The sequence below is a fragment of the Schistocerca gregaria genome, chromosome 6 (assembly GCF_023897955.1).
Source record: "Schistocerca gregaria isolate iqSchGreg1 chromosome 6, iqSchGreg1.2, whole genome shotgun sequence".
Lineage (NCBI taxonomy): Eukaryota > Metazoa > Arthropoda > Insecta > Orthoptera > Acrididae > Schistocerca > Schistocerca gregaria.
The window spans coordinates 523,751,014-523,777,150 of NC_064925.1; the positions used below are offsets into that span (position 1 = coordinate 523,751,014).

The following is a 26,137-nucleotide window of genomic DNA, read 5'->3' on the forward strand; positions in this document are numbered from 1 at the left end:
TACGCCAGTACGGCGATGACGAATACACGCTTCCAATGTGCGTTCACCGCGATGTCGCCAACACGGATGCGACAGTCGTGATGCTGTAAACAGAACCTGGATTATTCCGAAAAAAATGACGTTTTGCCATTCGAGCACACCATCGCAGGCGCTCCTGTGTGTGATGCAGCGTCAAGAGTAACCGCAGCCATGGTCTCCGAGCTGATAGTCCATGCTGCTGCAAATGTCGTCGAACTGCTCGTGCAGATGTTTGTTGTCTTGCAAACGTCCCCATCTGTAGACTCAGGGTTCGAGACTTGGCTGCACGATCCGTTACAGCCATGGGGATAATATGCCTGTCATCTCGACTGCTAGTGATACGAGGCCGTTGGGATCCAGTACGGCGTCCGTATTACTCTCCTAAACCCACCGATTCCATATTCTGCAAACAGTCATTGGATCTCGACCAACGCGAGCAGCAATGTCGCGATATGATAAACCGCAATCGCGATATGCTACAATGCGACTTTTATCAAAGTCGGAAACGTGATGGTACGCATTTCTCCTCCTTACACGAGGCATCACAACAACGTTTCGCCAGGCTACACCGGTCAAATGCTGTTTGTGTTTGAGAAATCGGTTGGAAACTTTCCTCATGTCAGCACGTTGTAGGTGTCGCCACCGGCGCCAACCTTGTGTGAATGCTCTGAAAAGCTGATCATTTGCATATCACAGCATCTTCTTCCTGTCGGTTAAATTTCGCGTCTGTAGCACGTGACATTTGTGTTGTAGCAATTTTAATGGACCGTAGTATATATTCAGCCTGGACTGTGTGCTCAACTGGCTGCTCATCCTCTATCTTCTGAAACGTCTGTGAACTACTTTTCTCCTCACTCTGTAGTGTCAGGCGTTATGTCTCTCCGCTTTGTCGATTGTTTGTGGTTCCGAGTGTCGTAGGCTGCGCTGTGTCCTCCTCCTGTGCCACATACGCTGGTTTTAGTCTCTCTGTAGATACTGTCGTGCACTTGCCTTCTTGCTCTGTGACAGAAGTATGTGTCTTACCCTTTAGTACTCTGTATGGTCCCATATATGGCGGTCACAGTGGTGGTTTGACTGTATCTACTCGTAACCACACATGTAGACATCGGTGAAGATATTCATACATAAAAACAGGTTTTGTACTATGACGCATAGGAGCCTCCAGACGAAGTTTTGCATTGGACGTTGTGATTTTTCTAAGAAGTATTGTAGCACGCTAGCTGAAGATAACATTGTATTTCGTTGTTCTTTTAAATCGGAGGAACACGAATCTGCTGGCCAAGAAACCAGTTGACCTGGTGCAACGTCGGTAATTATTTTAACAGCTGTTCGTAATCCGAGCAGCACTACCGGCGAAGCTCGGTACGTGTCTCCTGGTGACACGTGAGTGGAGCGTTAACAGTTCAGTGGGGTCTTTCTACTACACGCCATTGCTGGCAGGAATATAGCTTGGGAAATTCCACATAATCTAGTAAGCCTGAAAAAAGTTCACTCTTGAACTGACGTTTCCGGTCGCTTGTTACCCTGGTTGGGACTCCAAATCTGACAATCCACACATTGAAAAAGTTCCTAGCCACCGTCTCTACCGAGATGTCTGTAATCGATACAGCTTCTGGCCAACATGTAGAGCGGTCAATCATTGTAAGTAGGTACAAGAACTTTCAGCATTGCAGCGCGTCAGCAATCGTAATTATCTAAGTGGAGAGCCTGTGACCCATCGCACGTTGGCTGGGGCGAGGCAGCACACACAGTTAAGTAGTGTTATTGACTTGGTACGGATGTACCGTGTAATGTTAATAAATTTTATGGGGACCTGCTGTTGTGGGTGTTCATTTTAGAAATTGACTATGCCCATTTAGGGAAGCTGTTTTTTATTTTGTTCTGAAGAAGGCGTGGTTATCCACGTTGAAACCTGGGTAAACACCGGGAATTTTCGCAATCGAGGCTGATTATTCATAATTTATTTGTAAGTAGGTACCTCTATCCTTCGACAAGGGTAATAGTCTCACGCTGGCTACACGTATAGGGGTTAGTCTTTTTGCTAAAGTACTGATACTGCCAATGGGTGCAAAAACAAGCCGTCCGACCTTAAATTGTTGACACTGTAAACATTCCCTTGGCAGTTGTCGATAATCCTCGTCTGCGTTCGGCCACGTAAAACTGCGCGAATTCCTGGATGTGAAAGGTCGTGTACCATGTGAAATATAGTCTTACGGTATTGTTCGGGAACCTGACCGCGTTCTGTGTCGCACGACAATGTAGTTTGCCGGCCGATAAATAAATTTATTTCGTATCATAACTGGAATTTTTGTTTTCCCTTAATCTCTGAAGTTCTTGGTCCACTTTTTTCGCCGACACAATAGCTGCCCTTGAAATTTCTTGAATCGCTGTACGCGCTCTTGATAGACAGTCCGCCACAGTGTTGTCCTAGCCACTATGTCAGTTGTAAATTGCCCTAAGAATTCCAGATGTCTGATGTGACGCGGTGAACTCTCTTAGTGGATCCTGACAAAGGCGTTGACTAGTGGGCGGTGGTCTATAAATAGAGAAGGGTCTTGCCTCCAAATGTGTAAGGAAATATTTTACTTCTTCATACACTGCAAATAACTACCTATCGATAGCTGACCACAGAGTTTGATCTGGCGTGAGCTTTCTTGCCAAGGATGCCAATGGCTGTCATACCCCTGCTACCCGCTGCTGCATTGCTGCACCAATGGTACTCTGGCTTGCGTCAAGCATTAGAGCCAGCTCTGCAGTATGAGTTGGATGACATAACTGAGTAGCCGACACCAAAGAATAAAGAGTTTAGAGAAAACTCCTGTCATCTGCTGTGACCACGGCAGCTGACGTTTACCGTTGGGATGTTTACCTACTAGCACTGCGTTAAGCGGCTCTTGAATCTCAGCAAAATGTGGTAAGTGACATCTGTAATATTTATCAGTCCCAAGAAACGACGTAACTCTTGGTATGTTTCTGGCTGGCGCGTATTTACTATTGCTTGGACGCACTCTAGAAGGGGCTTATACACTTCTAGTCATTAAAATTGCTACGCCACGAAGATGACGTGCTACAGACGCGAAATTTAACCGACAGGAGGAGATGCTGTGATATGCAAATGATTAGCTATTCAGAGCATTCACACAAGGTTGGCGCCGGTGGCGACACCTACAACGTGCTGACATGAGGAAAGTTTCCAACCAATTTCTCATACACAAACAGCAGTTGACCGGCCTTGCCTGGTGAAACGTTGTTGTGGTGCCTCGTGTAAGGAGGAGAAGTGCGTACCATCACGTTTCCGACTTTGACAAAGGTCAGATTGTAGCCTATCGCGATTGCGGTTTGTCGTATTGCGACATTGTTGCTCGCGTTGGTTGAGATCCAACGAATGTTAGCAGAATATGGTGTCGGTGGGTTCAGGAGGGTAACACAGAACGCCGTGCTGGATCCCAACGGCTTCGTATCACTAGCAGTCGAGATGACAGGCATCTTCCGCATGGCTGTAACGGATCGTGCAGCCACGTCTCGATCCCTGAATCAACAGATGGGGACGTTTGCAAGACAACAACCTCTGCACGAACAGTTCGACGACGTTTCCAGCAGCATGGACTATCAGCTCGGAGACCATGGCTGCGGTTACCCTTGACACTGCATCACAGACAGGAGCGCCTGCAATGGTGTACTCAACGACGAATCTGTGTGCACGAATGGGGAAACGTCATGTTTTCGGATGAATCCAGGTTCTGTTTACAGCATCATGATGGTCGCATCCGTGTTTGGCGACATCGCGGTGAACGCACATTGGAAGCGTGTATTCGTCATCGCCATACTGGCGTATCACCCGGCGTGATGGTATGGGGTGCCATTGGTTACACGTCTCGGTCACCTCTTGTTCGCATTGACGGCACTTTGAACAGTGGACGTTACATTTCAGATGTGTTACGACCCGTGGCTCTACCATTCATTCGATCCCTGCGAAACCCTACATTTCAGCAAGATAATGCACGACCTCATGTTGCAGGTTCTGTACGGGCCTTTCTGGATACAGAAAATGTTCGACTGCTGTCCTGGCCAGCACATTCTCCAGATCTCTCACCAACTGAAAACGTCTGGACAGTGGTGACCGAGCAACTGGCTCGTCACAACACGCCAGTCACTACTCTTGATGAACTGTGGTATCGTGTTGAAGCTGCATGGGCAGCTGTACTTGTACACGCCATCCAAGCTCGGTTTGACTCATTGCCCTGGCGTATGAAGGCCGACATTACGGCCAGAGGTGGTTGTTCTGGGTACTGATTTCTCAGGATCTATGCACCCAAATTGAGTGAAAATGTAATCACATGTTAGTTCTAGTATTATTTGTGCAATGAATACCCCTTATCATGTGGATTTCTTCTTAGAGTAGCAATTTTAATGGTAAGTGGTGTATCTTCTTCTGTTACGTTGTACCACAGAATTTTGATCTTCCTTTTTCCTCGTGTACGTTTATCAGAGTTTAGAAGGACGTAAAATTTTTGTTAGCGATGGGATAGTCGTCGTAGTTGTCTCTTGTGTTCTCCCTCGTCTCGCGAAAACATCAAAATATCATCGATATAGGGGAAAGAAAAAATTGTTCCACGTAAGACCTCAACTACGAATCTATGCCACGTTTGTGCAGCGTTCCGTAACCCAAATGGTATAAATTGAAGTTCAAATAGGCCGAAAGGTGTTATAACAGCAGTTTTTGGAATATCACAAAGAACCATAGGGATCTGGGTGTACGGATTATCATAATCTATGGCACGGAATACTGTTGTCGCCTGTAACATAACCCGTAGAGTACTGCAAGTTTGGGACTGCTAAACGTTCGTGGTACTGTCCTGGCGTTTAACACCCTGAAATCACCTCATCGTCTATATGTCCGTATCGTTGTCTCATTCGCTGCTTCCAGCGTAAACATATGCTTGGGTCACATCTTCGCAATGCACTGTTATGGCAGAATGCTAGCATCTGATCCACTGTCGACACGGTATTCTTTCCCGTTCAAAGTGTCCTTGACAAAAATACGCCTTTGGTATTGCTGATTTATTGATTAACACTTCGCGCGGCAGTCACGTTGTGTTGCTCCTGTCTCTCGTTGAGGTTTATGGTGGCGATAAAACCGTTGTTGTCGATCGATAACGCCTCTTATCAGCCGCGTGGGTGTTCACACTTCTTAGCCCGAAAACCGAACTTGCTGTGATACAAGCACCACGCTACCGAATTTTCCCTTCTCGAAAGTGGCCTGTGGCCGTACTGTTGAGAACACCACGTCTCCCTTGACGCCGACGAGAGATGAGTTCTTCCACTATCGTAAAGCGGCGCTGTAGGTCTCTCAACGGTCCACACAGTTTGTTATCTTCTTCTTTAGTTTCTATACGCGCCACTTCCACCGTCCTCTCTTCTGTGCTGTCCTCTGGAAGTCTATCATCTGATTCCCCCTTAAATGCGGTACATTTCCTTGATGCTGAGGTCGCTGGGAGATCACTTCCGCTTTTTCCGCCAAGTCCGGTTGTGACAAGTTATCGGGGGTTGCAAGTACTAATCTGATTTTTGTTGGAAGACGGTTGAGCCACATAGTACGTAATGTTTCGTCCGAAAATAGACTATGTCCTGCTAAGTTGCGCAAATGTCGCAGTAATTCTGAGGGAATGATCTCCGATTGCTTCCTGAAACGAAACACGCTGCATGTGTTGTTCCTTGGGGAATACTAATCGTTTCATGACTGTCTCTTTGAAGGCTTGATACCATTTCTCATGAACTGGCTTCATGGCGAGATCTTGTGCTGCCTTTGTTACCTCTTGGTCCATATTCGTGAAAATACAGCTTAGTTTGTCACTGTCGCTGTTTACATTATATTGCTGGAAAATGTTCTCCGCTCTCACAAACCACTGTTTTGGTAATGTAGTCCAAAATTTCGGGAAACGTAATTTTGTAGTCGTACTTCTGGTTGCTGTAGTGGAAGCTATCGTTTTGCCGAATACGACCTCTGCTCTGGCATCGTTGTGCTATACTGCTTTTTATTTGTGATTTGCACTATATTCTTTTTTCGATCTGGGCCATCTATGTAGTCGCTCACTATTCTCCGGAATCACTGGATTAATAGATTCGTGTGAAACCCTAAAACCATATATTTATTATTACTCTGATAAACACTAAACTATGACAAACAGTAAATTACAAAGAATAAACAATGGCGGTGAATTCCTCAGCCGTAACTATTGTCTCTGGACTAACGTCACTGTAATACGTGCAACAAACCAATCTTCGGGCTGAAGACAACAATGAAACAGTTTCTTTAACTACTGTTTCCAGTAATTATTGTAGAGCACTTATGTATAACACTTATGATGAACAATAACAGAAGAAGGAAGAATGGAAGGAAGATTAGGGTTTAACGTCCCGTCGACACTGAGGCCATTAGAGACGGAATAATAGAAGATATGAAGGGTTTATTTATGAAATAACTTTTTCTCCTACCAGTCACTATTTTTTAAATTTGTGTTTTACACGATACTTTCCGGGAAATGATTCCCGTTAATGCAGATTATTTAGATAAATCCCATCTGTATGAAGGAATAGTGTATCATATCCTATGGCGTTATCTTTGTTGCAATTTGTAAAAATATCTTTGTAACTTTTTTTGTACGTTTACTTTGTCATGGTACATTCTTCGTAAAAAATTGAGTTGGATGTTTAATATGTGCGTGTTTCTGTACAAGTGGATCACAAGAAAACTGTAAGTAGTGGTGCTTTCCAAATTGGCAATTAACTCTATATAAATATAGATCGTTAGCTTAAATATTGTGCATGTTTTTACGCAGTACAGTAAAGACAATAGAACAATTCAGAAAGCGATAAACGTACTCAAAATTGGATGTCATTTCCCGAAAAGCAGAACATAAATGAAAAGAAAATAGTGACTGGCACCAGAAAAGATATTTTACAAACAAACCCATTATTTTTACACTCGCGGGCTTTCACCAGTCATTTGTAATGGTTAAATATAGAAAGAAGTGTGATACAAGCAAACACTTACAATGTCGATAATACGAAAAACTTAAATTGTTCGAAAGCCCTATTAGCATCTTCTGAAAGATAAGATTGCAGTGACAATGATAGTAAAGATTAAGAAAGAAAAGAAAGGCAGTTTTGGTAGCCGAATGTGTGTTAAACACAGTGGGGATTGCAGGTGCCAGAGTAGACGGTGTGGCAGCAATTACACGGAAGAGAGTCCTAATGAGAGATATCATTACGTGCGCTAGTAGCTGGAGTCTCAGTCCTTTTTGCAAAAGAAGTTGAGCCCTGCAGTTATGCAGGGCGTGCTATTTACTAGACCACTCCAAATAATTTTTTGTTCAACAGAAAAATAAAATAAATGTATCAAGCAAATGTTGTTTAGCTAACTGGGAACACTAACCAACCTGCTTGCTTTTCTTGTAACTTCGTTCGTTACAAAGATATGGACGGCGGTACGATTTTTTTTTTTTTACATAGGACTTCATTTTTTTACACGGTAATGTACCACAGCGTACCAGTCACGTTCAGAAACGTACCACAGTGTACCATTCACGTAAACATAAGATTATTAAAAACGTAACAGAAAACTGACTTTTACTCTCTTGTAACAGCACGCAGGGCACGTACAGGCGGTAATGTAACACGCCTACTTTATGGAGTTGACAATAAACAAATGGAAGCACAAGGAAAATGCACACTGGTCGTTCAGTCAAGCGTATTTAGTTGAAGACTTGTTTGATTACAGTACTGACCGACGAACAGAGGGTAAAAATGCTATTCATCTAAGGAGAATGCAAGCTAGCAGAGCAGTAATTGCAGTAACGTAGTCTTATTTACAATAAGGCTGCATGTAGTACAGTTCTGTAGTACCTTTTATTGATATATTGTGCATAGTAAAGGCAGTCTTCGATTAAAAACTGCACCGTCATTTCTCGTCTTTTATTGTGCTTGATGGTAGACGTGGTGCTACTCGTGCAGAATAACTTCCAAAGAGCGATATATTGACAAGAACCCACCTTCCTTATGAATGTTTTCTAGTCTTGTAACGCTTCAAGAAACGGGAAGTTGCAACATAAATGTTATTGTTCTCGCTTTTATTACAATGATTCCACGTGTGTGCATCCGGTAGCATGAACAGGAGGCTAGCATTCCTGAAACCAATGCGCGCCAACTCATCATAAATATCCAGACACTTATTGGTGGAGATTAATATGAGGTGTGTCGACTCTTCGCGTTATTGACGGTTTGCACTCCGTTGAGGACACTTCCAATGAGGTGGGGCAGTGGCAGACAATTCTCCCTCATGAGCTGAAACCAGAGAAGCTGTTAGACGCTGGGGCCTGAAGCGAAATTCACTTCCTTTCCTCAAACCTGATCCAAAACGCATCACAGTGTACCATTCAAGCAAACATGACAGTCCAAAGGCGTTCCATTGGATTCAAATCGGGGCTTTGGGCAGGCCAGTCCATTTCAGGAATGTTACTGTCCACTAACTATTGCCTCACAATTGCACGGTGTAATGTCGTGCTGATACAGTCATCGTCTCCGAACAGATCTTCTACTGTACTCCATACATGAATCTGTAAAATACACTCATATCCCTCCGAATTCAGCATTTTTTAAAGCGCAATAAGGGGGCCACACCCCGACCACGAAAAACACACTCTACCACCTCCTCCGGACTTCACTGCAGGCACTACACATGATGGCAGGTAACGTTCTCTTGGCATCTGCCAAACCCAAACCATTTCATCGCATTGCCTCAGAGTACTGAGCGATTCATCACTCTAAATTACTCGTTTACAGTCGCCCATCGTCCAGTGGTGTCACCTCAAGCATCGCTTAGTACTGATTAATGAAATATGTGGCTTATAAGGAGCTGCTCAACCACGGTACTCCATGTGACTTTTAACAGCCACCCTTCCCATTGCTTGTCGGTCCCTGTCCTCCAGTACATGAGGTCTATCTGCTCTTCATCTACATCTACATTTATACTCCGCAAACCACCCAACTGTGTGTGGCAGAGGCCACTTTACGTGCCACTGTCATTACCTCCATTTCCTGTTCCAGTCGCGTATGGTTCGTGGGAAGAACGAATGCCGGAAAGCCTCCGTTCGCGCTCGAATCTCTCTAATTTTACATTCGTGATCTCCTCGGGAATTAGGGAGTTATAAGTAGGGGGAAGCAATATATTCGATACCTCATCCAGAACCGCACCCTCTCGAAACCTGGACAGCAAGCTACAACGCGAGGCAGAGCGCCTCTCTCGCAGAGAGTTGGCTAAACATCTTCGTAACGCTTTCTATGTATTGATTTAGCTATGGTTGTTTCTTCCTGTTTCCACTTCACACTCACATTAGAAATGTTCCTGGCGGATCTGTTACTCAAGTGACATCCAGTGACTAGTCCACATTCGAAGTTACTGAGCTCTCTGGACGGACCCATTTTCTGTTCTTGCTTTTCTACTGACGACGCATTACTCCCCATCTCCACTCATAATGGTGGGACCGTCTCTCGTGATATTTCGTGGTCAATTCCGCATTTCATAGGGTTTTCGCATACTGTTGATCAGATAGTGAACATCGCTTTCTAACTTCACTAGTTCATCCTTATCACTGTATACAGTCCTTTCAGTGTAGGCACCGCAGCATATTCTCGCCAAACCATAACTTCTTCTCCAATGTTCTTTTTGCCGGCAGATGCATCTTCTCAAACAGAAAGTTGTAAGTCACAACGCGCAGCGTCGACAACGATGTAGGTCGTATGAAGTCACCGTTGTTGCATCTAGACAGATTAACACAGCCTCTATGAGGCGGGTCAGCGCACTGTTAAACATCTCTAGACTCAACATTCATTTTTGTAGTGGGTTCGTTTTGAGCGCTCGTCAGCGCGGGAGGCTGTAAAGAGGACTCGACAGACGTGGTCGATCGTGTATTCGAAAGCAAGCCAAGAAGTGCACTAAATTTCGGAACATAAAACTTTTTGCGCGCTGTAGGCCTAGTAGACATTTGATATTGGCTCTTCATGAATTATATTCTGTCGTGTTATTTATATAAATGGGGTAGATAAAAATGACCTTTTATGCCAAAACAGTCTCGCTTATTTTGCGTGTGTTACTATTGTTGCAGTATTAGAAAGGCATATTTCGTTTTATCTGGCAGACTATGACAAAATAGACGTAATCAAATCGAGAAACCACCCCAGTCTTGAGTACTATTCGTATTAAAAGCTTTTTCAGTATTAGACGTAGGCATTTTGATTTTTCATTTAGAAAAACGTTTGACGAACTTTGACGAGGGAATGGATTCTTTCGCAGAAAGGAAAGCAACCCGTGTAAAACTGTAGCAAGATTAGAGAGAAAAAAATGCAGGGACCTAAGGATTGAAGAAATGTATACAGACTTGCTTGTCTCTTGTCTTTATGATTTTATGTTTCCTATGTTTAATTTTATGCCACACAGACGACTAAGTTATTAGCTAATAGGCGAGAAAGAGTGTAAATTTTCTGAATAGTTCTTTTTTTGAACGGTTCTTAGTCTCTCGGTCACAAATAATTCCATCCAGTATGAATTCTGATTTTTATAAAGGGCGGAGGGGAGGGGTAGGATGTCAAATCGGTCGACTGGGAGCAGGAGAGGCAGCACAAGACATTGTAATTTCCATTGTCCTGAATGTAGGCTTGATGGCTTCCATTACAAAAATCCACGTTTGAAATCCAGAACGAAATACAGTGACGTGCGATAGAAGAATACTGTGTAAAGAGGCGTGGCATTGCACTCTAGCACATTTGAGACCAAATAACATGTATTACATTTCCTCGAACATATATATTTTATACCTCAACCTCTTCAGAAAGATGAGCACTACAAAATTTTTGATGTCCTGTCTCAAACGTTCGAGTGGGATGGGGAGGAGGAGGCGGTGATACTATCAAGTTTTTGCCCCAGTTCGGAAATATCGTAGTTCCGGGGCTGTCAGGATCATAACCGTTTAGGCAGTTGGATCCTGGACAGAAGATTGGGATTATCTTGAACTGTTGTTTGCAGTTCAGTGCACACCTGAATCTCATAGTCCCGTTGGTCGGTGTTCAAAGGACAAGGAATGAACTTAGTTGCGATTCCTCCCGCGTTCAATTGATTCATTGAGGTGGCTGATATAAAATTCCAACGATTTCACAAAGACAATCTATTCTCTCTTCCTGGATCCCTTTACGCATTTTCGCCGGCCTTTTTCTGAACTGTGCATGGTGACGGTCGGTCCGAGCGTTTGTTATACTCAACAGACTTCCGGTCATCTTTAAATCGTTTATTTATTTATTTAACTAGATCAGACAATTGCCTTCATGCCCTCTCTTACATTGGAGCAGGGTTTCACACGTACAGTACTTTTTTACATCATAGAAATTACAACAATTTTAATGTGACAAATAGTAATAAAATAATTTAAGAGTCTGTAGAGACAATGTGAATAAAAGTACTAACTAAGAACTAATAACATTAGTATTGGCGGTACTTCTATTATTGCTGTCCTGCTGCCACTAATAATAATAATAATAATAATAATAATAATAACCGTAATAACAATGGTAATGGCAGTTATGAAAAGAATTTAGAGGTGTACAAAGTACAGGTTGTACATAAAATCCGGGAACACTTTCAGTTATTTGTTGCACAAGAATCAAACATTGTATACATATCATACATATGTCGTTTTTAAGAGAAACCCTGAAAGTTTTTTTTCATGAATACCTCCCCAGCGTAGTTTGGTAACTTGCAGATAGTCGGCGCTAGTCGCCAAAATAGCGAGTTCAGGTGCGGATGGAGCTGTTTCATGAAATGGCCTCCCCGATCACCAGATCTCACTCCGTGTGACTTTTTTCTGTGGGGACACATCAAAGATCTGTTGTACGTACCGCCTCTACCACGTGATGTAGCAAAGCTCCGGGAAAGAATAAGGGAAGCGACTGCCACAGCCGACGATGCCATGCTGGGACGGGTATGGCAAGAATACCGTATTGACGTCTGCCGGATCACTCATAGTTCGCATATCGAATGTTTGAAAAAAAAAAGAAACTTTCAGAGTTTCTCTTCAAAATGTAATATGTATGACATTTGTACAATGTTTAGTTCTTGTGCAGTAAATAATTGAAAGTGTTCTCGGACTTCATGTACGCCCTATAGGTATTTCTTGATACAGCGAGTGCTGGGAAAAGGAATTTTAAGGAGACTACACCAGTTGAGAGCACTGGGTAATGAGGATGATCTAGCTGAAAAAAATGTAAAGAGTAATGAGTGCGTACAGGGATACAGTAGTTATTGTTTCTGCTTCAATAGGTATGTCATCAACTGTTTTCTGAAGCTGGAGATTTTTTTTTCTTTATTGTTATTTTGCACATCATACAAGGTGGGCTGGCAGCGGAAAATTTTACTCCGCTCTTCAGCCGCAAGCAATACAATAAAAGAGAAAAATGAAGACAGAGAAGTAATAGACTGGTGGTTAAAAAACTGTAGTACAATTAAAAACATGAAGCCGTTCACACTCGACGAAAAAACAAGAAAAAATGTCGGCACTGCGCACAAACACTGATGATTTAGACGATACATGTGAACGAAGGAGCGTGGCGGCGAAAAACAATCACAAACTGGAGATGTTATTTAGTTCTCTAAGATAACGCGGGAGATTTTTCCAGGATCGAGTCCCTGCTACTGAAAAGGTTTTGGAGAAAGTGGCTTAGCGATGGTGTGGGACAGAAAGGATTTTGCTGTGATGGGAACGGTTGTTTCTACCTTGTTATTACTTGACTCGAAAAACGCTCATCAACACCCAGCTACAACATTCAGGCCGAAGAATAACGTCATCTGGCAGCTGAGAGGGACACAAATAGCGGTACCTGGTGGCGCAAGTTAGAACTACTCACTGTTTGTGTGCAATATTCAAATTCTCGCAGATTTTGGGTAGCGATACCCCACATCAGATATTCCGTACGTAGCGATTTAGTATTGTACTGGCATGACAACAAGATTAGTGACTTTGTGGAGTGTGAGCAATGGAAGGGGGATTAGCGAACACAACACTCTTATAGGAGCAGTTAGTTATCACTGCTGTTTACGAAAGGGGTAAGGTTTCGGATGCACAGAATGGCAGACTAATATTTCTGATGTCCGTCTGTTGCAGGATCCTTCAGCTTATCATAAGCTCTAACATTATGATCTTCGTCAAGGAAAACAAGCTTCTTTCTTCAGGAAAAAATTCGTGTGTAATGCAACTTGATTAAATGTAAAAAAAAAAGCTAACAAAATAGAGGTTTTATTGCCCAGATCTCAGGTGATACGTATCCTAATTACTAGTTTAAGCAAATTTCTATTGCCATCTTCACGTGTCAGAAGATTTGAAGATGGCAATATGACTTTGCTGAAACTAGGCAATAAAAGTTGTATTTTGAAAGTGTTTTTAAGTTTGTATAGAGGTCGCTTTCCTTCTGACAATGTCAGATAACTACACATATTGTTTATTCAATAACGCTACCTTGCACACTATTAAACAAACATTTGAAAAGCCAGAGACCGAGTACTTCGAAACGATTAAATCTCCTGGAAGCATGCAAGTTAATGGAGCTCCTTTCAACAATGTGGATACGTTTCGATTCCTAGTTTCCCGACTACGTAGTGACGGCTATCTGAAAGAGGACGTGAGCTCAAGAACCACAGCGACCGGATGCGATTCAGACGAGTCATAGCCTTCTTTGTGATAAGATGCCTATCCACCTAAAATCGAAGATATACCGCACAATGGTGAACCCAATTGCATTCGATTTTATCACTTGTTGCCCTTCGCCTAGAAGCACCGAGCAATCGCTATATGACACGGAATTGCGGATAGTGAGAAGATAACTAATTTCTCTGCCCGACCAAATCAATGAGACAACGATTCCAACTAGCTAGAGTGGCTCTAATCATTCAGAAGGTGCAAGAATAGAGACTTCGTTGGTACGGGCACATTGTACAAGCACCGCCCGACTCGCTCATCAGCTCAGTCCATCATTTTAATGTTGAAAGCGAGAGGTAACGTGGAAGACCTAAATTACTGTGGCTGGACACAATAGGCATGCAGATCTTAGATCAATAAGCCTAAACCCACGGGAAGCGTTAGTTCGTTAGAAATGGCGTGCATTTATCCTGAAAATGACACAGTTCCAACGGAAAGGCGCTAGGAAGAAGAAGCAGATATTGCACATTATAGATGCAGGTGAACAGGTAGACTCCGTCTTCCTAAATTCCCGAAAGTCGTTCAGCGCAGTACCAAGTCGTCGGATACTAACCAATGTGAGGACTATCTTCGCAAATATGTAAATGTTTCGATGAATATTAGACTAAAGTAACCAGGTACGCTATATTAGGTGGCTGGTGCCCCGGAAACAACGTTTGCATGACTCCACATGGGAAAGAATCACGGGGAAACAGAAGTGTGACGAGTTTAGCCCACGAGCTTGGTATTGCTCACAGTATTATTTCACGTGCTTGGCGACCGTCCCAAGCCTCAAGCATTGCTGTACGAAGGAGAGGAGGTGGTCAACTACAGCAGCAGATGACCGCAATATTGTGCAGCAGCAAGAGAGGACCTACTTCAAACAGCGGGTGCAGTTGCAACCACATTTAAACAGGACAGCAAAGCACGCGATCTCACACTCCTGAATGGTGGTGATCACTTGGCCCCACGACCAGTGCGTTATGTCCCGTCGACACCCGCGCATCGACTGCACCGTTCGGTATGGTCCTAAGTGCACAGGGGCTGGTCCAACGAGGAGCGGGGCGCCTGCTCTTCGTGGATGTTGGGAAAGCGTAATGGACCCAGGGAAATTCTCTATTATGATCGTTTGGGTGAGGGGAAGCATGTAACGCCGGAAATGCATTTCCTCCTATTTCCATCTATTGTACTATAAATTTTTTCCTTATTTTGTTACCTGAAGATATGATATGTGTGCGTCTTTATATGTTGTAATTGTTTTACAATTACAACATATGCATTTATGTCGATGTATAATTGGTTTGTTTTGTAAATACTACACTCCTGGAAATTGAAATAAGAACACCGTGAATTCATTGTCCCAGGAAGGAGAAACTTTATTGACACATTCCTGGGGTCAGATACATCACATGATCACACTGACAGAACCACAGGCACATAGACACAGGCAACAGAACATGCACAATGTCGGCACTAGTACAGTGTATATCCACCTTTCGCAGCAATGCAGGCTGCTATTCTCCCATGGAGACGATCGTAGAGATGCTGGATGTAGTCCTGTGGAACGGCTTGCCATGCCATTTCCACCTGGCGCCTCAGTTGGACCAGCGTTCGTGCTGGACCTGCAGACCACGTGAGACGACGCTTCATCCAGTCCCAAACATGCTCAATGGGGGACAGATCCGAAGATCTTGCTGGCCAGGGTAGTCGACTTACACCTTCTAGAGCACGTTGGGTGCCACGGGATACATGCGGACGTGCATTGTCCTTTTGGAACAGAAAGTTCCGTTGCCGGTCTAGGAATGGTAGAACGATGGGTTCGATGACGGTTTGGATGTACCGTGCACTATTCAGTGTCCCCTCGACGATCACCAGAGGTGTACGGCCAGTGTAGGAGATCGCTCCCCACACCATGATGCCGGGTGTTGGCCCTGTGTGCCTCGGTCGTGTGCAGTCCTGATTGTGGCGCTCACCTGCACGGCGCCAAACACGCATACGACAATCGTTGGCACCAAGGCAGAAGCGACTCTCATCGCTGAAGACGACACGTCTCCATTCGTCCCTCCATTCACGCCTGTCGCGACACCACTGGAGGCGGGCTGCACGATGTTGGGGCGAGAGCGGAAGACGGCCTAACGGTGTGCGGGACCGTAGCCCAGCTTCATGGAGACGGTTTCGAATGGTCCTCGCCGATACCCCAGGAGCAACAGTGTCCCTAATTTGCTGGGAAGTGGCGGTGCGGTCCCCTACGGCACTGCGTAGGATCCTACGGTCTTGGCATGCATCCGTGCGTCGCTGCGGTCCGGTCCCAGGTCGACGGGCACGTGCACCTTCCGCCGACCACTGGCGACAACATCGATGTACTGTGGAGACCTCACGCCCCACGTGTTGAGCAATTCGGCGGTACGTCCACCCGGCCTCCCGCATGCCCACTATACACCCTCGCTCAAAGTCCGTCAACTGCACATACGGTTCACGTCCACGCTGTCGCGGCATGCTACCAGTGTTAAAGACTGCGATGGAGCTCCGTATGCCACGGCAAACTGGCTGACACTGACGGCGGCGGTGCACAAATGCTGCGCAGCTAGCGCCATTCGACGGCCAACACCACGGTTCCTGGTGTGTCCGCTGTGCCGTGTGTGTGATCATTGCTTGTACAGCCCTCTCGCAGTGTCCGGAGCAAGTATGGTGGGTCTGACACACCGGTGTCAATGTGTTCTTTTTTCCATTTCCAGGAGAGTATTTGTATTTTTACGCTGGGTCTTGCCAGGGGAAAACTATGCTATCGAACGATTACATCGACAGGTCGTGTGGAGAACCAAAGTGTTTAGGATCTTTGGGAGTGTTGGCTCTGCCGCGTGGAGCGCGGGTAGAGCAGTCTAGCTGGAGTAGGTCGGTGGAGCAGGTGTGTTGAGTGACGCTCCCGCGAGTTGCTGCGCTTGCGCGGTTTGGCAGCATGTAATTGCGCTCAACTCGCTATGGTAGTTTCTGGCACGTTGTCGCGGACAGGAAACATTAGCTGGCACACATCAAGAGCCCGTTTCGCCTGGTGACTGTGTCGAGAAGGAGGCGCGCCAACATCCAGCTTCTGCAACAGCGATGGCCGACAATAAGTGATTGTTGCCACCTCCTCGATCGATGACTTCAAACCCTCAATCAACCAACAAGGAAGACTGAAAGCACGTAATGTTTTAGAACTGTATGGCAGACATCAGCTTTTCAAACTGTTCCATTTAAATCACAAAAATACAGCAACTTCGCATGAACCTTTGTTGCTCATTGTCCCAATTGCATTACCAAGCAGGGTCCCTTCCTTTTCTGGAATGAACCCCAGTGTCGTTGAAATTCAAACGCCAGCATTAAAGTAATATCATTCCATTTCACTGCCTTAATTTCATAGTTCAGTTAGCCTAAAGTATTCATAACTGGCTACAATATTTAGATTAGACAAGCAGAAATTAAGAGTGCGAGTTTTTTTACCATATTTTAGCTTACCTGTGACTGCAGCTCGGCTTGGTACGTACTAAATTTTATTGTTGTCAATTGTTCAAAATCATTTAAATCAAGTTCGAAATTAAATCTCTTATTTCTAAATTGTGTAGATTCAAGTAGCTTTTGCGGTGATTGTCGAGGTGGTCCAAGACTAACCTTGTTTTATTTGATTTCGTAGTGTTTCAGAAGGAAAGTTCACTATTAATTTCAGTCACTAAATTAACTTTTTATTTTCCGGTTTTATTAATTCTTTTGCCAAATTAAGTCAGAGTGTAGCAAAATTTATTACTTCTGACAAACAGTCATTTTTCACACAACACGTGCCAACCTTCAGTTGTCACGCTTTTAGTGCTAATTATATGTACATTAACCTTTCTTTTTCAGTTATTATAGTAGTTGTCCATAGGACTCGCGACCGTAATTTTCCCCAAATCTCAAATATCTAATTAACGCGAGTTAATTGCTAACGTAACGACCGCACATTTACTTTCTTTATTAACTTTACCCTTTTTCAAAGTTAATTTCCACCAATTCCGTTTGCATTTTTCCTTTCATTTAGACGTAACCCTTCCTCCCTCTTTACTGACAGATTAACTTCGGTGACGATTGCTTTTCCCAAATTTCCGTTAGGTACACACGGTTTAATTTTCCACTGTCATTAAGGTCGATAAGTGAGGGGGAGGTTACAAGCATTACATAGCTCGGGCATTCTGTCCTCCAGATCTTTGAACACGGTACAGTCACCGGTTAACGTTGTTGTGACGCTGTATTCCTTCCCTGTGTGCTTCTCTTCAGGGGCGCATGGTAACCTACCACAAGAATTCCTGACCAAACATGTGGATAGCGTCGGAACGCATTGCAGAGCGTTACCGTCCCTGGTGATCACACACCCTAATAAGAACCATGTCCCACCGTTTTTACAGCTCGCGCAGGATACGGTGATCAATGCGCAGTGGCCGATGCGCAATGACCATTTTTCGTCGAAAGGGCTGGGCGATTTTATACCTTTGTTCAGAAAGGGATGCCGACAGTCATTTGCCTACCTTTCGGCCGGTCGGCGATGACAAAATCGATGCGCACGCCCTGCAATCTTTCACAAACGATTTTCCAAGAGCTATTCCTATCCTGTAAAAATGTTTCAGTTTTGCTTTGCTTGTAGCCTTATATGTCTGTTATGATGTGCTCATCATTTCGTTAATGGTCATAGTTATTGAGATATTTATGTGAAAGTGAGACTCGGCGAAATTCGAAATTGTTTGCAATGAAAAATAGGGGTCGCTATGATTTTGCGTCTGGTGCATATTACATAATATGTAGCTGCGTATGAAATTTAGCCAACATATGGATTTTTTTCTTCAGACTTGGTTGGAGGTCTCTATCTGTCACCAATCTCGAGGAAACTGATCTGACGTAGCACACTCATTTCCGCTCGTGCCTCGCCAGCGATAAAGCCAGAGTGAAATATCCACAACGTTCCTCACATTTCTTAAACGGTTTGAGATATCGAAACGAGGTTTTGGCAAGTGATAGCTCATAAAGAAGAGAGTATTTTTCTGTATGGTTATCACGCAGCAATTCATTATCTACTGTGTCATTCCACTAACTACAGGCTTTTTCTATGATCGATAGCTAGTGAAACGAGAAATGCTGTGGGTTTTGGAACAATATAAGTGAAGTCATTACATGTTTATTTTGTGCTTTTTCATAAGATGCTGACCTTACTTTTCCTCAGCTAGTCACTTAATTTATGAACCACTGTTTCAGAATTCTCCCGCAGTTGCGGTGCACAAGAAGCCACTGAGGTGAGACAGTGTAAACTCCGCTGATTTTTGGCAAAAGAAGCAAATTCTAACATGTCAACAAGAGAAATGTATAGGTTTTGCTCAGAATTCCCCACTCGTGATCCTTCTTTGAAAGTTATAGTCGGCAGCTCGTGGTCGTGCGGTAGCGTTCTCGCTTCCCACGCCCGGGTTCCCGGGTTCGATTCCCGGCGGGGTTTGGGATTTTCTCTGCCTCGTGATGACTGGGTGTTGTGTGAAGTCCTTAGGTTAGTTAGGTTTAAGTAGTTCTAGGTTCTAGGGGACTGATGACCATAGCTGTTAAGTCCCATAGAGCTCAGAGCCATTCGAACCATTTTTTTGAAAGTTATAAATGGTTAACAAAGCAGGCGAAAATAAATCGCTGTATTTTCGGCGGAATCTTTTTAGACACTGACAAAGGAGAGATGATAAATCTTTTTGAACGGTCACCATGCAAGTGTGGACGTGGAGGGGCCCCGCTTAATAGCTATCAAAAATGTGAGTCTAGATTTCAGTTTAGAATGACATTTCCCTTACAGCGCTCTGAGCGAGCCCTCGCCATTGCCGCTCTCCACTCGCTAACGCAACCAACTGTGTATCTAGCGGCCAGGGCATTTTGCGCGCACTATAATGTCCGGGGCAATAATAATCAAATGGTTCAAATGGCTCTGAGCACTATGGGACTTAACATCTGAGGTCATCAGCCCCCCAGAACAGGGATCTCCAAACTACGCCCCGCAAACCGGCCCGCGTTGGCTGGCCGGACATCCCCGGTATCCGGCCCGCCAAATAATTGAGGTGGTACCTAAACTGCCAACAATTGAGTTTCGAGGCCTATCGCAACCAATAACACCGCGACACTGGCTCTGCTCCTCGCTACAAGACTACATAACTTAACTTCTTGTTGCGCCGCTTGAAATTTCAAATAGTTGACATACACTACCTCTGTTACGTCTTGCAGTAATAGTGTTGCTAACAATGATTTTGAGATTTCGCTCACTTTGCAGGACGCTTTCGTGAAGAATGTGCAGTGACATACTTAGTTGTCGGTGAAATTCGCCAGAATAAAATACGACAGAATTTCGGTCAGCAATCAAAATTATGTAATTAAATTAAAATTGTAGTTCGTTTCAGTGCTAGCTATTCCCACAACCTTAGATTTTTGCGATTGAATCTTTCCTTTAGCCTTAAATTACGGTGATCCATGAGTGCTAGGGTACTTTAATCCCACTAGGTAAATCTTGGCCCTTATGACTTCGTGGAGGAGTCAATGTGGCCCACGGACTAAAAAGTTTGGAGACCCCTGCCCTAGAACATAGAACTACTTAAACCTAACTAACCTAAGAAAATCACACACATCCATGCCCAAGGCAGGTAAAAGGTTCCTTTTACCAGCACACACCCTTAATCCTTTCCCAGCTTCGCGTCCAGCTTGACTGTTGATTTACGTAGACATCACGCTATTAACAGGCCTCCTGCCACTAGCAAAAAGCTTTATTTGTAGTATCTAAACAGCTGATAGTTATTTTCGTGTGGTGTGTTCGAAATAGTGCCCATCATTCGTCGACTATCTCTCACTAATTTCAAAAAATGTTCTTTTAACACAGAAAAATAGTGCATAAAATCTATCAGTAAAATTCTCTTCTGCTGTCATCTGTCTGCATTGGTAGACTGAGGTGATTCTTGTGAAAAGCTTTCCGACGTGATTATGACCGCGCGACGGGAACTGACAGACTTTGAACGCAGAGTGGTAGTTAAGGCTAGACACATGGGAAATTCCATTTCGGAAATCGTTAGGGGATTCAATAATCCGAGATCCACAGATTAAAGAGTGTGCCGAGAGTAGCCAGTTCAGGTATTGGCTCTCACTACGGACAACGCAGAGGTCGACTGCCTTCACTTAACGACAGAGAACAGCAGAGTTTGCGAAGAGTTGTCTGTGCTAAGAGACAAGCAACACTAAATGAAATAACACCAGAAATCAACGTGTGACGTATGGCGAACGTATCCCTTAGGACAGTGCGGCGAAGTCTGGCGTTATGAGGCTGTGGCAGCAGACGGCCGAGGCTAATAGAACGACATTGTCTACAGCACTCTCTGGGCTCGTGACCACATCGTTTGGACCCTAGACACTGGAAAACAGTGGCCTGGTCTGATGAGTACCGATTTCAGTTGCTAAGAGCAGATGGTAGGGTTCGATTGTGACCCAGACCTCACGAAGCCACGGTCCTAAGTTGTCAACAAGGCACTGTGCAACCTAATTGTGGCTCCATAACGGTACGGGTTGTGTTTACGTGGAACGGCCTGAGTCCTCTGGTCCATCTGAACTGATCATTGACTGGAAATGGTTATGTTCGCCTGCTTGGAGACCATTTGCAGCTATTCGTGGACTTCATGTTCCCAAACAACGATGGAATTTTTGTGGATGGCAATGCGCCATGTTTCCAGGCCACAATTGTTCGCCATTCCTTTGAAGAACACTCTGGATAATTCGAGCGAATGACATGGCCATCAAGAATCCCGTCGAACATTCAAATGGCTCCGAGCACTATGGGACTTAACATCTGAGGTCATCAGTCCCCTAGAACTTAGAACTATTTAAACCTAACTAAGGCCGGTATTACACTATCAGATTTCTTTGTCAAAGATATTTGATGGTGTAATAGGGAACTTTGTCAAATGTCGTCCAATATTTGATCAAATCTAGGGCTTCGCTGTAGATTTGATCAAAGAAGTCGCTTGTTTTCTGTTCACTGCAATGTGACATGTTACCACATGGAGCGCTAGCATCGCTTCAGCATTCTGGCTGTTTTATAAACGTTGCCGGCAAATACAATTGGTTGTGCTGACAACTACAAAATTAATAGAGATGTATGAATCTGATGAGGCGCTTTAGAACGTGAGGCCCGCTGAATACAAAAATAGATTAAGAAGATCGGAAACCTGACATGATATAACCTAACCTAACCTAACCTAACCTAACCCTCTCCTATAGCAAGGAATCAAGAGTGTTACAGTGAGCCTGTCTTCTGCAGATTTAGCAGTTCTTAAGTGAATATTGTGATTTGTGATATGAGGATACACTTCATTGAGCACATACAGAAACGTATGCTCATCTATTCTTAAGTAATTGATGTACGATTTGACGTCTTCCACTATAAGCTCACGTGACAAGTTTTGTTGAATGTTTTTATCGTGTCGTTGTAAAACACACGGCTTCACCCAGGTATGTTTCCTTTTTTTCCCCCGCTTCTCTTCCGCATATGCACACAGTGCAATTGTGGTACATGCAACTGCTGCGGTTAATAACAAGTTGTTGTTGTCAGGCATATTGAACTCTGACGAAAAATATGATGAAAGTGTAATACCCCTTCTAGCGCTACCTCAAAGATCTTTGTCAAATCTATTTGACGGAATATTTGATCACATCTTTGATCAAATCTTTGACAAAGAAATTTGATAGTGTAATACTGGCCTAACCTAAGGACATCACACACATCCAGGCCCGAGGCAGGATTCGAACCTGCGACCGTAGCGGTCGCGCGGTTCCAAACTGAAGCGCCTAGAACCACACGGCCACAACGGCCGGCACGTCGAACATTCACGAGACATAATCGCGAGGTCAGACCGTGTACAAAATCCAGCACCGGCCACACCTAAGCAGTTACGGACGACTGTGGAGGCAACGTGGGTCAATATTTCTGCAGGGAACTTCCGGCGACTTGAGTCCTTGTCACGAAGCGTTACTGCACTACGTTGGGCAAAAGGAGGTCCGACGCGATATTAGGAGGTATCGAAAGACTTTTGTCGCCTGAGTGTATAGCAGCCGCAGTTTGTCGTGACTTAGGCTGTGCAGCTCGTTGATACGTGACCGGAGGTAGAGAACACCATTTACCCATATTCAGGTCGCATACGTCTTCTACATCTACATCTACGTGATTACTCTGCTATTCACAATAAAGTGCATGCCAGATGGTTCAATGAACTACTTTCATGCTGTCTCTCTACCGTTCCACTCTAGAACGGCACGCGGGAAAAACGAGCACTTAAATTTTTCCATGCGAGTCCTGATTTCTCTTATTTTATCGTGATGACCATTTCTCCCTATGTAGGTGGGTGCCAACGAAGGAGAAAACTGGTGATTGAAATTTCATGAGAAGTACCCGTCGCAGCGAAAATCGCCTTTGTTTTAATGATTGCCACTCCAATTCACGTATCATGTCTGTGACACTGTCTCCCCTACTTCGCGATAATACAAAACGAGCTGCCCTTCTTTGTACTTTTTCGATGTCATCCGTCAGTCCCACCTGATGCGGATCCCACACCGCACAGCAGTACTCCAGAATAGGGCAGACAAGCGTAGTGCAAGCAGTCTCTTTGGTAGACCTGTTGCACCTTCTAAGCGTTCTGCCAATGAATCGCAGTCTTTGGTTTGCTCTACCCACAATATTATCTATGTGATCGTATTAATTTAGGTAATTTGTAATTGTAGTCCCTAAGTACTTAGTTGAATTTACAGCCCTCAGATTTGTGTGACTTATCTTGTAATTGAAATTTAGTGGATTTCTTTTAGTACTCATGTGAATAACTTCACACTTTTCTTCATTCAGGGTCACTTGCCACTTTTCGCACCATACAGATATCTTGTCTAAATCATTTTGAAACAATCTAAGACGGCTACTCAGATTGTCTCCTATGTCATAAATATAGATCAGGAACAATAGATGGCCTATAACACTTCCTTGGGGAAACGCCGGATATTACTTCTGTTTTACTTGATGACTTTCCGTCTATTACTAAGAACTGTGACCCTTCTGACAGGAAATCACGAATCCAGTCGCACAGCTGAGGAGATACTCCGTAGGCAGACAGTTTGATTAGAAATCGCTTGTGAGGAACGGTGTCGAAAGCCTTCTGGAAATCTAAATATATGGAATCAATTTGACATCCCCGTCGATAGCACTTATTACTTCATGAGTATAAAGAGCTAGTTGTGTTTCACAAGAAACATATTTTCTGAATCCGTGCTGAATATATGTCAATAAGTCGTTTTCTTCGAGGTACTTCAAAATGTTCGAATACAGTATATGTTCTAAAACCCTACTGCAAATCGTCGTTAGTGATATGGGCCTGTCTTGTCGATCAGGAATACCCTAAATGTGTCCGATAGGGATTTTATCCATCAAATTACGAGACTAGGAAGTCAAGTGAAACTTATCGACATCTTGCTGTTTACTAATAATATCCTTAGCTTCCACGATGCCTTGTGTAGGAACCACATGTTAAGCTTCACAAAATGAAATATTTTTTATCTTTACTATAATCATTAGTGCTGTTGTGTTCATAATAACTTTTCAGGTCTAAACTAGTTTTTACTTTCAATTTCTCTTTTAAAAATGCTAGATGCAATGTTACGCGTTTTGTAATCGCGTGTGATTGGCACAGAGGGCTAAAAATAATAAACAAGAAAAAATTTAAAAAAGGAGGAACTAGATGCACGTAGTAATATTATGTAATTTAAATGAAAACAAACGCTGGGGATGGGGAACCCACTGCAGTTTGGTGCAGTTTGAAAACAAATAAAACCGGATTTGAACACGGTGGCTGAAACCTATACCAAAGCAATTTTTTATATCGTTGAGATTCGAATGATGTACGTCACAATACCCGCTGTTTATGGACACAGTGAAAGATGGCAACCCCTTCACTATGCGAAAAGCGCAACAGCATTTAAGTCTACGGCGTCAATGTCGTTTGCGCAATATGCTCCTCACCCAAAGATACCGTACAGAAGTACCTGGACCTAAACACCATACATTGGTGCACAGTCTGATGGTACATCAAAGTCATTTCTCCCATTAAAGGCAAATTCTTATTATGATTATTCCTTATACCACCAAGATAGCAGAATGACAAAACATATACAAAAATTGGCAGGTACGAATTGATGCAGCTAAATGTAAGGTTTTGAGCTTCTCGAGAGGGAAACATGTCGTCACCCTTGAGTACTCTTGACTGTAGTGGAGTCAGTCACGAGATACAAATACCTGGGAGAGACGATATCAAGGGGTTTGAATTGAGACGGTTACATAGATTTTTTTGTCTATTCATTGGTATTGTTATTTGGTGCGGGGGAGAGTACTGAAAAGAACTGCACAATCTATCGACCAGATAGAAAAGACAAAGGCATGTTTGCCCAACTGTAGAGTCTGACAGAAAGGCCGTTATATTTCAGTAACGCTCGAAGCAAAATGTCCATCATAACGCGGAAATGCACTTAATAAAGTCAAGACTCGATTTTCTCAGTGACCTCTAAGAACGTTCTTCTACATATTATTACTTTGATGAGGGTCGTGAAGATAAAGTTGGCTCCTAAAGAGGAGTACACCGTCAATATCCTCACGGTCCATATCGTGTAAATGGAACGTGAGTAAGTAGTCCAACGTGACAGTGCAGGGAGCACACTCAACACGCACTTTACAGCTCTTTACAGAACACGGATGTAGATGATGATGCAGATGTGCAGGCTGAGTAGAAAGCGTCAACAGCTGGAGTGATAAACTACGTGCTCGTTGCGTACCTCGTGAACCCGAGACCGCAGTCTGCAGCAAATCCCAGCATGGCGCTCTCGTCGCGAACATCCACAATAAACTGAGGGGACGCTGCGAAGAGAATTAGTCCGGACTGCGAACGAACGGCACTTGAGCCCAGATAAGGGCGTCGCAGATAACGCACACTTGGCCGAGAGCGCACCAGCAGCGGTCGTTGTCACAATATGTAGATGTTAGCGCAGCAACTGCGTACGTCGCCAAAAGACGTGCTGTTCCCATTTTGGGAGCTACACAGCATCGGAATCGAGATAATCAGAAACGACATTGCAACAGGCGAGTACATCCACATTTTCAAACAAAGAGCTAATGCGGATTTCATAATTTTCTAAGCGTCATCTCCAGCTCTCCAGATAGGTTGACGATCCGTTGCATTGGCAGTACCGGACACGCTCCCATTGTGCATCTACATCTATATCTATACCCTGAAAACACTGTGAAG

At 44.0% G+C, this 26,137-nt stretch overlaps 1 protein-coding gene across 1 annotated transcript in view; it reads right to left on the reverse strand.

Moving 5' to 3' along the window:
* LOC126278985 (uncharacterized) overlaps nt 1-25,767 on the reverse strand; it is a 308,717-nt gene extending 282,950 nt beyond the window's left edge. The window contains exon 1 of the mRNA XM_049979288.1: nt 25,668-25,767. The gene's annotated coding sequence lies outside the window, so the exon portion shown is untranslated. The remainder of the gene's footprint in view (nt 1-25,667) is intronic.
* Nucleotides 25,768-26,137: the final 370 nt, after the last annotated feature.